Raw genomic sequence first — 16,047 nt, 5'->3', positions numbered from 1 at the left:
CTAGATGATGAAGAGACTGAAAGAATGTATGATATAAAAGAAACTAATCCAATAGTATAGGGGGATGCAAATTTAATTGTGGTTTGGAGCTGGAATTTGATAGTAGGAAAAGGAAGGTGAAGTAAAAATAGAAAATAGTAGGAGGCATCATCTGGAGGGGGGGGGGGAGGGGGGGGAGGGAGGGGGGAGGGGGGGGGGAGTGAATGAGAGAGGAACTGGCTTGGTAGAACTTTGCACTGAATACAATTTAATCACTGCTAATACTTGCTTTAAAGATCATGAAAGAAGACTGTATAAGGTGGGAGAGATCTGGAGACACCAGAAGGTTTCAAATACATTATATAATGGTAAGGCAGGGACTTCAAACCTAGATTTTAAAGTGAAAAATATATCAATGAGTAGATGTGAACTCGGACCATGTTTACTGGCTATGAAATGCAGATTAAAACTGAAGAATCTGTAAAAAGGTACAAAACCAAGGAGAATTTCAAAATGACTGTCTTAAACAGGATAAGGAACACAACAAAAGCTGAATTGGTAGCCTTGAAAGATAAAATAGTGAAGGCAACAGAGGATAAAATAGACAAGAAGACAAGGCCCAGAAGAAATCATCTGATAACATATGAGATATTAAATTTAACTGACAAAAGAGGAAATATAAACACACTGCAAATGAAGCCAGCAAAAGTTAATACACGTATCTAAAAAAGTTATATTGATGGAAAGTGCAAAAAGGCTAAGCAGGAATAGTACTCCATCTTCAGGCCACAAGTGGCCTACCGGGATCATCCAACCGCCATGTCATCCTCAGTGGAGAATGCAGATAGGAGGGGCGTGGGGTCAGCACACCGCTCTCACGGTTGTTACGATGGTATTCTTGACCAAAGCCACTACTATTCAGTCAAGTAGCTCCTCAATTGGCATCACAAGGCTGTGTGCACCCTGAAAAATGGCAACAGCACATGGCAGCCTGGATGGTCACCCATCCAAGTGCCAACCATGCCCAACAGCACTTAACTTCGGTGATCTCACGGGAACTGGTATATCCACTGCGGCAAGGTCGTTGCCTAAGCAGGAATAGTACAGAGAGAAATGCAAAATCTCTGGAGAAAAGAGAAATGTTGTATGAGTATCTCAAGAGCTTGATGGCAAGTCAGTACTATGCAAGGAAATTAAAGGTGTAATGTGAAAGGAGCATATAGATGGCCTGTACAAGGGAAATGAAGTTGAAGATAATACTAGGAAATGGATGAAGACAATGATCAGATGGGAGATATGATACCAAAGTACAAACAACTTCCTTGAAGTAGACAAAATGCTCTCAAAATTATTTAGATCCTTGGGAGAGCCAGCCATGACAAAGCTATATATGAGAGACAAAAATACTCTGAGACTACACAAATAACATAATAATACCAATTACAACGAAGGCAGGAGCTGACAGGTGCATATATTACTGAACCATCAGTTCAATAAGCCCTAGTTACACAAGACTGAAACAGGCTATCTACAGAAGAGCAGTAAGAGTGGAAGAAGGTGCATTAGGGAGGATCAGTTTTGGTTTTAGAGAAATATAGGGACATATGAGGCAACGCTGACTCATTGACCTATCTTAGCAGATAGAATGAAGAAATTCATATTTATATTTTTTGACATGGATAACTGGAATGCACTCTTTGAAATTCTAAAGGTAGCAGGGATGAAATGTAGGAAGCAAAAGCTTTGTACAATGGTTACAAGAGTCAAATGCAGTTACAAGAGTCAAGTAAGATGAAAGTGAAGCAATAGTTGAATAGGGAGTGAGACAGGTTTATAGCCTTTCTGTAGTGGCATTCAATGTGTATGTTGAGCAAACTGCAAAGAAAAACAAAGAGAAATTTGAAAAGGGGATTTAAGTTAAGGGACAAGCCATAAAAGCTTAGAAAATTGATTATGACATGGTAATTCTGTCTGAGGTTGTGAAGGACTTGGTAGAATAGCTGAAGGAATGGGTAGTGTCTTGAAATGAGATTATAAGATGGACATGAGCTGCATCATTGGCCACCTCAAGCAGAAGAGTTGCTTTGTTGGTGACTCACAATTTTAGCAATTTTGACTGTGATAATCTGATGCTGCAGTGCTCATCTTTGGCATGTCAGTGTAGAAGCATTAACAAATTCAGTTAAGTGAAAGTTTCTCACAATTGTAAATTTATTTACATGTAAAAGCTGACTTCCAAATTTTCCTTTGTGTAAGATTGCACATGTCAGATCCATCCATTGAAATTACCATCCAATATCCTTGGCATCCTTCTGCTGTATAATCTTAGGACACATTCTGAGCTCAAACGTGTTGAGATATCTCAAACAAAATGACATTCTCTTTGAAAATACCTATCATGTGAAACCGACTTGCTCTTTTCTCACATGACATCCTGAAAACCACAGCTCAAGCCAGTCAGTTATATGCAGTATTTGTCAATTTCTGAAAAGCATTTGATTCAATACTACACCTACACTTACTATCAAAAATAAGATCATGTGGTATATCAAGTGAAATTTGTGACTGGATTGAGGATCTTTTGGTAGGGATAACACAGCATGTTATCTTGGATATAGAACCATCAACAGATGTACAAGTAGCTTTGGGTGTGCCCCAAGGATATGTGTTGGTAGCCTTGCTGTTCAAGCTGTATATTAATAATCTTGCACACATTAATTAATAGTAGCCTCAGACTTTTCACAGATGATGCAGTGATATACACACATCAAAAATAGTTTTCCATCACCACAGTTTCCAGAACTCCTGAAGAAAGATGTTGACTGTGAATATTGTATCACAGACACTGTCTTTTGACTGTTCAAAGATGTCACTAAATCCGTGCAAAGATGTAAACAAAAATGCTTGAGCAGCGCCTATTAGATGGAGGGGTCTGACAGCCAATCAGTTCCAGTCATTCCATCAGGAAGGAGGTACACGGCTTGTGCTGTCTGTAGCTCAACCATGCCTAGACAGTCAATACCACGGTTAGATTGCACTCGCATTATTACTTTGAGCCAGGAAGGGCTCTCAACAAAGGAAATGTCCAGGCATCTCAGAGTGAACCAAAGCTATGTTATTTGGACATGGAGGTACAGAGAGACAGGAACTGTTGATGACATGCCTCACTCAGGCTGCCCAAGGGCTACTACTGCAGTGGATGACTGCTACCTACAGATGACGGCTCGGAGGAACCCTGCTTTTCATGCAATTACGTAACATCGTGTTATGACTCAAACGGTACACAATAGGCTGCATGATGCATGACTTCACTCCCAACATCCATGGTGAGGTCCATCTTTGGAACCACGACACCAAGCAGTGCGATACACATGGACCCAACAACATGCTGAATGGACTGCTCAGTATTGGGATCATGTTCTCTTCACAGATGAGTGTCGCATATGCCTTAAACCAGACAATCATCGGAGATGTGGTTGGAGGCAACTCGGTAAGGCTGAATGCCTTAGACACACCATCCAGTGAGTGCAGAAAGGTGGAGGTTCCCTGCTGTTTTTGGGTTAGATCATGTGAGGCAGATGTACGCCACTGGTGGTCATGGAAAGCTCTGTAATGTCTGTACGATAATCGAATGCCATCCTCCAGCTGACAGCACAACATATTGGCAGCATATTGGCAAGGCTTCATGGGTGAGTCTTCATGGGTGGCAATTAGAGTCCCCATCATGCACATCTTGTGAATGACTTTCTTCAGGATAATGACATTGCTTGACTAGAGTGGCCAACATGTTCTCCAGACATGAACCCTATCGAACATGCCTGGGAGAGGTTGAGGAAGCATGTTTGTGGATGACATGATCCACCATCCACTCTGAGGGATCTATGCCAAATCGCCATTGAGGAGAGGGACAATCTGCACCAACAGTGCCTTAATGAACGTCTGGATGGTATGCCATGATGAATACAGGCATGCATCAATGCTGGAGGACATGCTACTGGGTATTAGAGGTACCAGTGTGTACAGCAGTCTGGACCACCACCTCTGAAGGTCTCATTATATGGTGGTACAACATGCAATGCGTGGTTTTCATGAGCAATAAAAATGGTGGAGATGATGTTTATGTTGTCCTCTATTCTAATTTTCTGTACAGGTCCCGGAACTCTTGGAACTGAGGTGATGCAAAACTTCCATTGATGTGTGTACAATGAAGTACTGTTTAAAAATGTTACGCAAATATTCAGTCAGACCTTGATAAAATTTCAAAGTTGTGCAAGGATTGGCAATTTAATTGGAGAATTAAGCAATTTATGGTAAAAGTTGACTAAAAGAAGTGGCTGCTTGACAGGATATATCCTATGGCATCAAGTAATTGTCAATTTGCTAATGGAAGGAATTGCTGGGGATGAAAAATGTACAGGGAGATCAAGCCTTGACCACAATGATCAGGTTCAAAATTATGTAGTCTGTAGCAGTTATTCAGAGATGAGAAGCTTGCACAAAATAGACCAACAAGGAGAGTGTCATCTTATCAGTCAATTAAAGACCACAACAATAACAAAACGTTAAAAGTACTAGCAGCAAAGTAAAATATGCCTGAAAATACAAAAACTACTTACTAAATGCAAAATAATTGTAAGTGTGATGAAGAGGCAGCTATCCAAGCTGACTCAGCAGTTGTCTCACAGCAATGACAGTCCACCAGTATGCAGTAGCCATAGAATGGACAGTAATATAGACATTTCATTATTTGTCAGTGTACTTGGAGCCACTGGTTTGTGTTAATGTTGCTGGGTTGTGTGGATGTCCACACTGGTGGTGAGTAGCTCATGAAAAGTGGACTTAGGCTTTGATAGTTGCAGCCACAATGTCTTTAAAAATGTTGTAGTAAGGACTATGGAAAAATTATTTAACTTTTTGACTACGGTGCTTCTAGTAATTATTTTCCACATTATCTAGAATAGTATAGATTTCAGTTTCTTCCAGTATATAAAATGGTATGCCTTTTTTACTATGTGAAATTTTTAAGACATACTGAATAGGAGTCATAAAATGTCCTCCAGTGGTGGTACTGCATTCACCAAATGCAGTCTCGTTACTATGTTTCTCTGTATGTTCCCCATATTCCATAATAAAGTTTTGAGACCTTTTAAATGTACGCTTATCAGCCCCAAATTTAGTACCAACATTTATAGCCACAGTGCTCACTTCCATAATGTCACATGTTCTCATGTTAATTCAGAAGCCCCTTCTGGGTTGACTATCAGCTGGCATTTACCTTAACACTCAACATAAACATAAATCAGCAATCAACTTATAATTAAATGTAAATAGATATTGCAAGTGTAAATATTTGTTATAGTTTTGGGTGGTGATTTTAATTTACCAGATATAGACTGGGAGACTCAAACGTTTGTAATGGGTGGCAAGGACAAAGAAGCCAGTGAATTTTTTTTTTAAGTTAGCAGTTAAACAGAGAACCGACGCATGGAGATAACATATTAGACCTTCTGGTGACAAACAGACCTGAACTATTTGAAACAGTTAATGCAGAACAGGGAATCAGCGATCATAAAGCAACCTAAGCATGACACATGCCCCATCCTCACAGCTTCACTTCCACCAGTAACTCATCTCCTACTTTCCAAACTTCACAGAAGCTCTCCTGCGAAGCTTGCAGAACTAGCACTCCTGGAAGAAAGGATATTGCAGAGACATGGCTTAGACACAGCTTGGGGGATGTTTCCAGATTGAGATTTTCACTCTGCAGTGGAATGTGCACTGATATGAAACTTCCTGGCAGATTAAAACTGTGTGCTGGACCGAGACTTGAACTCGTGACCTTTGCCTATCACGGGCAAGGTTCGCAGGAGAGCTTCTGTTAAGTTTGGAAAGTAGGAGACAAGGTACTGGCAGAAGTGAAGCTGTGAGGACAGGGTGTGAGTTGTGCTTGGCTAGCTCAGATGGTAGAGCACTTGCCCATGAAAGACAAAGGTCCTGAGTTCAAGTCTTGGTCAGTCTGCCAGGAAATTTCATATCAGCGCACACTCCACTGCAGAGTTAAAATCTCATTCTGGGATCATAAAGTGGTTACAGCATTGGTGATTTTAGCTGTAAATAGAAATGTTAAAAAAGGTAGGAAGATTGTTCTGTTTAGCAAAAGTGACAAAAAGCAGATTTCAGAGTACTTGATGGCTCAACACAAAAGTTTCCTCTCAAGTACAGATAGTGCTGAGGATCAGTGGACAAAGTTCAAAACCATTGTAGAATATGCATTAGTTGAATATGTGCCAAGCTAGATTGTAAGAGATGGAAAAGAGCCACTGTGGTACAACAACCAAGCTAGAAAACTGCTACAGAAGCAAAGGGAACTTCACAGCAAACATAAACATAGTCAAAGCCTTGCAGACAAACAGAAATTACATGAAGCGAAATGTAGTGTGAGGAGGGCTATGCGAGAGGCATTCAATGAATTTGAAAGTAAAGTTCTATGTACTGACTTGTCAGAAAATTCAAAGAAATTTTGGTCTTATGTCAGAGCGGTAGGTGGATCAAAACAAAATGTCCAGACACTCTGTGACCAAAATGGTACTGAAACAGAGGATGACAGACTAAAGGCCTAAATACTAAATGTCTTTTTCCAAAGCTGTTTCACAGAGGAAGACTGCACTGTAGTTCCTTCTCTAGATTTTCGCACAGATGACAAAAAAAAAAAAAAAAAAAAAGAGGAAAGGCCGCTGGACCTCATGGGATACCAGTTCGATTTTATACAGAGTATGCGAAGGAACTTGCCCCCCTTCTTGCAGCAGTGTACCTTAGGTCACTAGAAGAGCGTAGCATTCCAAAAGATTGGAAAAGGGCACATGTCATCCCCGTTTTCAAGAAGGGACATCAAACAGATGAGCAGAACTATAGACCTATATCTCTAATGTTGATCAGTTGTAGAATTTTGGAACATGTATTATGTTTGAGTATAATGACTGTTCTGGAGACTAGAAATCTACTCTGTAAGAAACAGCATGGGCTTTAAAAAAGATGATCATGTGAAATCCAGCTTGTGCTATTCATCCACGAGACTCAAGGGGCCATAGACATGGGTTTCCAGGTAGATGCCATGTTTCTTGACTTCTGAAAGGCATTTGATACAGTTCCCCACAGTCGTTTAATGAACAAAGTAAGAGCATATGGACTATCAGACTAATTGTGTGATTGGATTGAAGAGTTAAAAAAAATGGTTCAAATGGCTCTGAGCACTATGGGACTCAACTGCTGAGGTCAGTAGTCCCCTAGAACTTAGAACTAGTTAAACCTAACTAACCTAAGGACATCACAAACATCCATGCCCGAGGCAGGATTCGAACCTGCGACCGTAGCGGTCTTGCGATTCCAGACTGCAGCGCCTTTAACCGCACGGCCACTTTGGCCGGCAATTGAAGAGTTCTTAGATAACAGAATGCAGCATGTCATTCTCAATGGAGACAAGTCTTCCGAAGCAAGAGTCATTTCAGGTGTGCTGCAGGGGAGTGTCGTAGAACTGTTACTATTCACAGTATATATAAATGACCTTGTGGATAACATCAGAAGTTCACTGAGGGTTTTTGCAGATGATGCTGTAGTATATTGAGAGGTTGTAACAATGGAAAATTGTACTGAAATCCAGGAGGATCTGCAACAAATCGACGCATGGTGCGGGAAATGGCAATTGAATCCAATGTAGACAAGTGTAATGTGCTGTGAATACATAGAAAGAAATATCCTTTATCATTTAGCTACAATATAGCAGGTCAGCAACTGGAAGCAGTTAATTCCATAAATTATGTGGGAGTAGGCATTAGGAGTGATTTAAAATGGCATGACCATATAATATTAATCGCCGGTAAAGCAGATGCCTTACTGAGATTCATTGGAAGAATCCTAAGGAAATGCAGTCCGCAAACAAAGGCAGTAGGTTACAGTACACTTGTTTGCCCACTGCTTGAATACTGCTCACCAGTGTGGGATCAGTACCAGATAGGGTTGACAGAATACTTACAATACAGAGTACAATATTTATATGGGAATGTCCTGTGCTTATAATGCTACCATACTGGTTTCTTTGCCACAACTTATAATAGTCCTATGTCCTGGGCATGGGGAAATCAGGCCATCTAAGTTGTAGCTGCTGTGTCTTTTTACTGCATCTGTGATTTGGTGTCTCGTACAGCCCATCTTGGCTATGAGGTGAGGAAACTAGTTCGTGATATACCTGTAATACTACATCAGCAGACTCACCTTGTTGAAATTCTGCTTAGCTGTTATGGTTTGACCAACTTTCCTGTGCTTCTTGTGTTGTTCAGTAAAGTGTCTGAGCTTTTTCGTCACTGCAGCAAATATATTGTTTTACAGTGCAACACTCCCCTGTCCTTCAAAAAATCAGCCTTGTATTTTGCTCAGTGTGTTTCTGGGAAAGTCTTGACATATGTACAGAAGTCAACAAGTGTATACAATGCTCTTGGTTTCTTTCTTACTCTAGTCTAGCTTGACACATATGGTTCATCAGTTATGCTCTTAATGCTAAACCTTTATTTACTCCATTCGGTTCGCTGGACTTGTGTTCCTGTAGAATATATTTCCCCTAACTTATTACTTATACACTAGTACAATCATTTTTCCACAACACAGTTCACAAACACTTTATTATTCACAGTTTTACTCACTGCTCTTCACTCATCAGGTAGATTATCCTTACTAGCTTATTTGCTGCTGGTTGACCAATTAACTGCTATCTGATGTACTGGAACTTTGAAGTGTGGGCGTACTGATCTTTGCTTATGATAGATGTACATTACACAAAATGAAATCAGAACCAATACAGCACTAGAAACTGTGACACTTACAGACATAGCATTGTGGTGTAGCTTCTAATGATTTGTTGAAATTTTTGTTCCACTGATCCATCTCTTTCATGACAATAAGAATTTGTCTATTGAATGTAGGTCTGCTTTCAGGGCATTGTTTAAATAGGTTAGGTGCTTGGTTGGCAACACATCTAGCATTCTTTCCAGCTGATACAATAAAGGTTGTGTCAGATTAATGGCAGATCTTCCAGTGACAGTAGACAGATGATGAAATGTCATGACTGCAATGTCACAGTTGTATCATTGATTAGCAACCCATAATCCTGCAATTCCATCTTCAGCATGCCCTTCAGCTCTCCTTGCTTGTAATATTTTCCCAGTATTACTTCCAGAGAAAATATCAAGCAAACCCAACATGTGTTCACTTTCTGAAAATAAAGATGTGGTGGCAACACTTCACTTTGACATTCAGCTGCTTCCGTCTTACCCAGAAATAGTTGTACTTCACATGCTTGCAAACTAGTCTGAACCATCTTAGATGGATACACACTGTAATACACTTTCTGTCTGTCTGTCTCTCTGTCTCTCTCTCTCTCTGCCACCATGGTTGTTCTTCTGATATCAAAGGGTTCCTCCCATTCCAAGACTAGCAACACTTCTTGTGTCCTAACCTGTACCAATACTCCCATGGCTGCCCACTTCACTGGGTAAGGATGAACCATGAAACATTGGTACTGTGCATCCATATTTGCTACTGGGAACTGGACCATTACACATAGTTTCACTCCATCTGTGTTAACTACCATTGTTAACATGTGATAGAATAGTTGAAACTCCATTCCATTGGTTCTACCATGCGCTGAAACTCTGCTGTTAATTCATGTTGTACTTCTTTTAGTCTGGTTACTAACTACTGTGGTGGCAACAACATAGGACTTAATTGTCTGTGTATCATGTAATGAACTGGTTCTTGCTATGTTGCTACTTCAGTTCTCACATCACTCAAACTATCCACCAGTGAGCATAATAACTTTGCTACAACCATTCTTTCACCAGTAAATTTAGTTGAATTTGTACTCCTTCCAAGCTGTTATTTATTGTTCCCATAATACTCCTTATATGTCACACAAATTCCATGGTTAGTTCTCACACTACCCTAGCGTTATTCATTTCTTCATGCACTAGATTCATCAATTGCTTTGTATGCCATTCCATAGATGCCCTATTGCTTGTATTCATATTAGTGTGCTGTTCAACTCCTGAAAATCATCATTCCACTGTTCTAAACATTATTTTCAGCAGCCTCCCACCTGCATCTGACCATCCTCTTTTATTCCAAATCAGGATTTGTGCCATCAGATCTACTACTTGATGTAACTTCTCTACAAAAGCCATAACTTTTGACAGTCTCCTTTTATTTCAGCTAACACTTCTCCTTTCTCTGCTTCCCTACACAATTCTGCAAATGTTCACTGCAACCTTCATACCCTGTTTCTCAACCTTCATATCCTGTTTCTCAGTTCTCATGTATTGTAGACCAGCCTTAATGTCCACTGGTGACTGTTTAGTATACATCTGTTTATCCTGAAGACAACACTTCTGATTTTCGTGGTTGGTTTCATAGTGTGTCCACTCTTTCTCCCCTGAACAGGCTTACAGTCACCAATATTATGACATCTTTGATGCTCTCTGGAGTACCCCAACTATCAGAAAGGAATTTTCATCACTTTCCCTCCCTCTTTCAAGAAGTGTGTGCATCAGTTACTAATGCACTATTATTGTTTGACAATACCCAATGTCCTATTCTTAATACCTATACAGACACTATCAAAATCATCAAGCTTGTTATATTGTTATTTGACACTGCGATCAAAGCAAATTTGACTCTTATTGTATACCTCGATTATCAATTCCTGCTCTCTTCCTCTTGTCCTAGATCCAACAACCTTTACTGGTGATGGTACTGGTACTTAGGCCACATGTGCAAAGTCCCTTTAAATGGCACAGTGGAAGTTTTCATTGGATATTGCAACTTGATGTGGACAGGTGATGTTATCTCTACGACCTGATATGGTTCTTTGTTTCAGGACAGAAATTTCTTTTCTTTTCTCCCCCCCCCCCCCCCCCCCACCTCCATAGATGTATACAGATTCACCAGCAACCCATTCCCCAACTCTCCACTGATGTAATTTACTAATACACAATCCAGTCTGTTCCTCTCACTCAAGTGCACTTACATTTGTTTTCTTCAGTTTGTACCACACATCCTGCAAAATTTTCACAAATTTATTTACTTAGTCCCCATTCTTCTGAAGTTTAAGCTTAAACATATCAAACAAATGAAGGCATCTTTCTACGGCATGGTACCTCATAGGGTGACAGCCCAATAATGCTGCATACTTTAAACAGTTTCGAAGTTGAAAGTTGCTGCTGTGACATAAGAGGCAGTTGAAGGAAAGGTCACTGTCAAGAGATTCTAACATATCAATCTGGAACCAGCCCAACTGCTATGATTGCATTCCTATTAACCCTTTTCAACCCAATTTTTCTACTCACTGCACTCTCCCCAACTCTTATTTATTTTAAGCAAGTAAGGATGTAATAACAGAGGATTGCAGGAACTGTACAGGCTCTTCCTTCCCATAACCAGTGATCAACTGGGGCTGAGAACCAATGAATGGATTCAACATAATCACTAACCTCTTGCCATGGAATGAAAGACACATAGACACATAATTTTCATCTCACTTTGATAGGCACATAACTCACATTCGGAAGGTTTTGTCTTCTTCAAATTACATGGAAAATGCTTCCTAGAAGGCAAAACTGTACCTGTTAGAAGAAATTTCATGTTGTGTGATTCCCAAGCAAGTTGAGGGCTTGTGTAAAACCTGTCAAGAAAAATGTGATAGCCTGAACAATCTGCACAAGCTAGTGGTTGCTATGCCAAATGAAAAATCAGGACAAATTAGATTTTCTGTAGTTGTCTTTACTGAATGTGGAATGTGAGAAACAACATAATCATTTTCTGAATCACACAGATAGAAAAGTTCTAAATGCTTCTTTGTAGACTTCTTTGGGTTGTAGCACTTGAATTGAATTCTTCCTCTGAATCCTACTGTGCTCTCACCTACAACCACATTTCTTTCATTTACACAGCCAAGAAAAAATCCTTGAAAAATGGAGTTTGTTCTTGCCAGTCTTCTGTAAAATAGTCAACTAATTCTGCCATCATATTCAAGGCCATATTCAATAATACACCAAGAGTACCCTTCAATTCCTCTAATGAAACATTCCTCCACGAGTGCCATATTGAGTGGTTTGTATGTAGTGTGACTTTCAGTATCTTTTCTTTAGCATCCATACATGTAGCATTCACAACTTCACTAATAACATTGCGGTGAAGCAGAGCTGGAAACAAGTTCATAGCTTGGTTGAATGCCATGAGGAATGGTAAAACCCTGCTGCATGACAGAGAAAGGAAACTTCATGATATCACCATCGCCATCACGATAAACTTTCCAGGCATTTGCTACTGGTTGATTTCATCACTTTCCACAATAGATTCTGATTCACTAGAACTCATATCATTGCACAGGGTGGAAGATTCTTCACAGTCACTTTCATCACTGCATTTTTTGTCCTCAGTGTCTTTGAGAGGCCACCTGGCATTATGATCATCACTTCAGCTGAGCTGTCAGATCTTCATACTAAGTGCTGCTATGTGCCTAGTGAATTCCAACAATGGAGTGGAAAGAAAGCACAATAATAGTAACATGTTGGACACCATAACAGAAAATCATAATTTTGGACATAGTCTGACAGTGGATCAGAAAGAGTCAATATTTGACTTTCTTCTTTCCACTTATTATTCAATTTTTGTACAGTCACCTACATAATATATATGTAGCACATACGTTAAAATTTCAAATCAATAATTGGGCTGGGTTACAACTAAATTTATTATCCAGATTATTATTTCGAATGTGTGGATCCCATCAGCGAGATCAGTTTTCAAAAGAAATCAGTTGATTAAAAAAACTGACTAAATTTAATACTACTGTTCATCATATGCAAAATTTAATGAGCTACACGAGAGTCCACCTAGTTCCTTGTCTCATTTAACTAGTAATCAACATCTCTTCTTCTTTTAATAATTACTTGTTGACTAACTGATTATATTTTATTACTAATGGATGAAATTCAGAAAGTACAGCAGACTAAGATGCAACTATTGATTTATTAATGCCTTTGTAGATGGCAGGTATGGAATCAGGATTATGACACCATCCCACAACATTCTAGTAATCTTGCCTCACTGCATGCCATAAACAAGCAACACCATCCCTGACTGTTATAACCAAAGAGCTTTAGCCACACACTGTCACAGTTCATGGAGCCTATATTTGTTCTCCTAACAAAAGAGGCACAGCAGTGGTAACCTCATAGCTATTTGACATACTTGGACATGTTAGTGTACACCGTTAAAAAGACTGTCAGTGCTACTCTTTAATGCCATACTTTCAATTACCTGAAACTAATTACCTTTCAAAATAATTAATACTAAAGTTCCTTACCATCATAATTTATAAGGCAGGTTTTGCCTATGTGCTTGTGTCTCTGACTTTTGATACTGTACTTTTGATACTCCAATTTTTTTATGACCTGGATAATATCCTTCACTAATTAATTAAGCTACTAATTAAAATGTTTCATAATTTATACTAATGGTAAATATTTTTCAAGATGGCAACCATACTCATATGTACGGTATCACCAACATGGATGTATAATATGGTTCTATAAACTTTCCTAAGTTCCTAACCCACAGTATATTATATAAATTAAATTTCTGTCTGGGCATATAGTTCATTCGAACAGTTGAATGTTTATCCATTATTGATCACACATGCCACATCTACTATGTATATTATTTTGTGTATGACAAAGGCAGACAGCTGTTTTTATGATTGCCAATTTTAATTATGACTAAGCTAATTGGTGACACATCATGATCAGCCTGTAAAACTTAATAAGACTTCTGAAGAAGGCCCATTTACTTGGGTTGAAACCTAGGTCAAGAGATTCCATCTTTCAAATGATTACATTGTTTCCTAAATCAAAAAATATCTTTACAACAGTCTTTGTAAGGCTGATCCCACCCAAAACTTACCAATTTGGGCTTAGAAACAGCAATGGTAACATCTAGAAAATTTAGTTCGGGGCACATTAACAAGCATGTGGTACATCTGCATAATTCTCACTAGCAAATTTTGTATTCAGAAAGCAAATATGAAACAACTATGTGTAACTGTTCCATGAAACTTATGCACTGGATATTTTAATCATGTTGTTGACTGTTTATATGACAAAAATGTGTGAACTGTGCTTGTTATGATACATTGTCACTGCGTCACAGCTTCACTGTATTAATTGACTATTGTGTCACTTCACTGATTTGGTGTTATCAGAGAATTATGAAATCATTCCACAACATTCTAGTAATCCTAAGTTTAGGAGGTAGAAGTGTGAAGATGCCTACCTGTATGTAATATGCAAATGTGACACTGGACCTTTTAAGTGCACAACTTATAGTGCCGATAAATGTGAGAAATGCCACTTAACTGCAGCAAGTGTGTGTTGCACATGATTTTCACAATCCTAGAAAAAAGTTTTTATCTATTTCATTAAGACATTGAGCTACCAGACACCTAGGATTTGACAGAATTGAGACTCTGAGGACAAACAGGTAAGGACCCATCACATATGGTGCCTCCATGTGAGGATGCATTCCTGTTGTGGCAGAGTGTTAAAACATGAAAATTGTGAAGGGATGACATAACAATGAACTACGTGTTGCCAGTGATATTAGATTTAAAAATCATTTGAAATAGATGAACTATGATGAACGATGTGTAATAAAGGTTTTGTATGGCACATGTCAAATGAAACAATGGTTGGAAAGTAAACCGAAGGGTGCACAGGAGATTAAGGACAAGGTTAATTATAGTGTTGCATCAACAAATATTAAATAGACACCACCATAGTGGAACTATTTCCAGTCAGCCAATGAGAAGATGGGGTCAGCTGGCACCACTTCCCCAGGGAAGGGCCAGTCATCACAGGACCTGCATACCTACAAAGGAACATAGAAATATGGTTAGGTTTCTAGCAGATAACAGTATTGATTGCAGCAGCTTTCTACAGTGAGAAAGTCTAAGGTAAAATGTTTTTGTTACTGACTGTTGTATACTACCTCGTCAAGATAAACGAGAAAAAGGAAAATCGATGTATTTAATGATAGACAGGAGCTAAAGACAAAAAATGAACCTTATGATGACAGTATGTCTGAGGAAAGGGACAAAGAACTAGAATATAGTGAAGAAAAAGATGTAGTGATAAAATGGACTTGAAGATGATAGTGAAATAAAATTAGAGGGCTGTAGCTTTTGTGATGAAACTACTGCAGGTCTAATTATCGACAAAATATGTAGAGCAATGATACTCAAAGTGTGCTCCATGGTGCCATGGGGCTTTGCAAGGCCTCTTCCAAAATAATCTCATCTTGAAGAACAAAGGAAACTAAGGGAAAAACGCTTATAAATGTCATTTTACAAAAATTATTTTTTCTCACAGTGTGTAACAACTGAAAATGAAGTGACATCTACTATAATGCTACATTCAAAAGCTACAAACAAAAGAATTTAGATTGTGTGAGTAGGTCACTCCACAAGCATTCAGTGGCTGTGCTGATTCTCTCTCTCTTTCTCTTATCTACACATGCTGCGAACAGTGCACTACACTCTCTCCATCTCTCTCTTATACAAAAACATGTTGAACTGCCTTGAAGGATACTGTCACTTCAGTTTCTGTGCTTCACTGCTCAAGGCTATATAAACCTGAATCACATAGCACTGAGTACAATTGGACTGCAATTCACAATTCATTCACATGATGAATACCCGCAATGCTCTCAGTCCGTGGTATATTCAGTTCATGGCTGTTATTGACTATGGTTGCAAAATTCAATATCTTGTGGCAATATTATTCTATATTTGTCACATTATAAAATTAAACTATTGGTTTTAAAAGACAGAACAGAGAATTGGCTTAAAGGTGTTGCAACAAAATCTTGCATTGGGAGTTCAACAGATAGTTGTTTTTCCCTCACTCTATTCGCAAGTGGAACTGGAGGAAATGACAAGTAGTGGTACAGGGTACCATGCACCATATT

At 39.0% G+C, this 16,047-nt stretch overlaps 1 protein-coding gene and 1 pseudogene across 2 annotated transcripts in view; both read right to left on the bottom strand.

The window, feature by feature from the left end:
- Window positions 1–16,047, bottom strand: part of LOC126480126 (ionotropic receptor 25a) — a 417,221-nt gene that overhangs the window by 188,191 nt on the left and 212,983 nt on the right. The gene's annotated exons all lie outside the window — the stretch shown is intronic.
- LOC126429947 (5S ribosomal RNA) lies at window positions 951–1,068 on the bottom strand (annotated as a pseudogene).

Source organism: Schistocerca serialis, chromosome 1 (assembly GCF_023864345.2).
Source record: "Schistocerca serialis cubense isolate TAMUIC-IGC-003099 chromosome 1, iqSchSeri2.2, whole genome shotgun sequence".
NCBI lineage: Eukaryota > Metazoa > Arthropoda > Insecta > Orthoptera > Acrididae > Schistocerca > Schistocerca serialis.
This window is presented reverse-complemented; position numbering and strand designations above follow the sequence as displayed.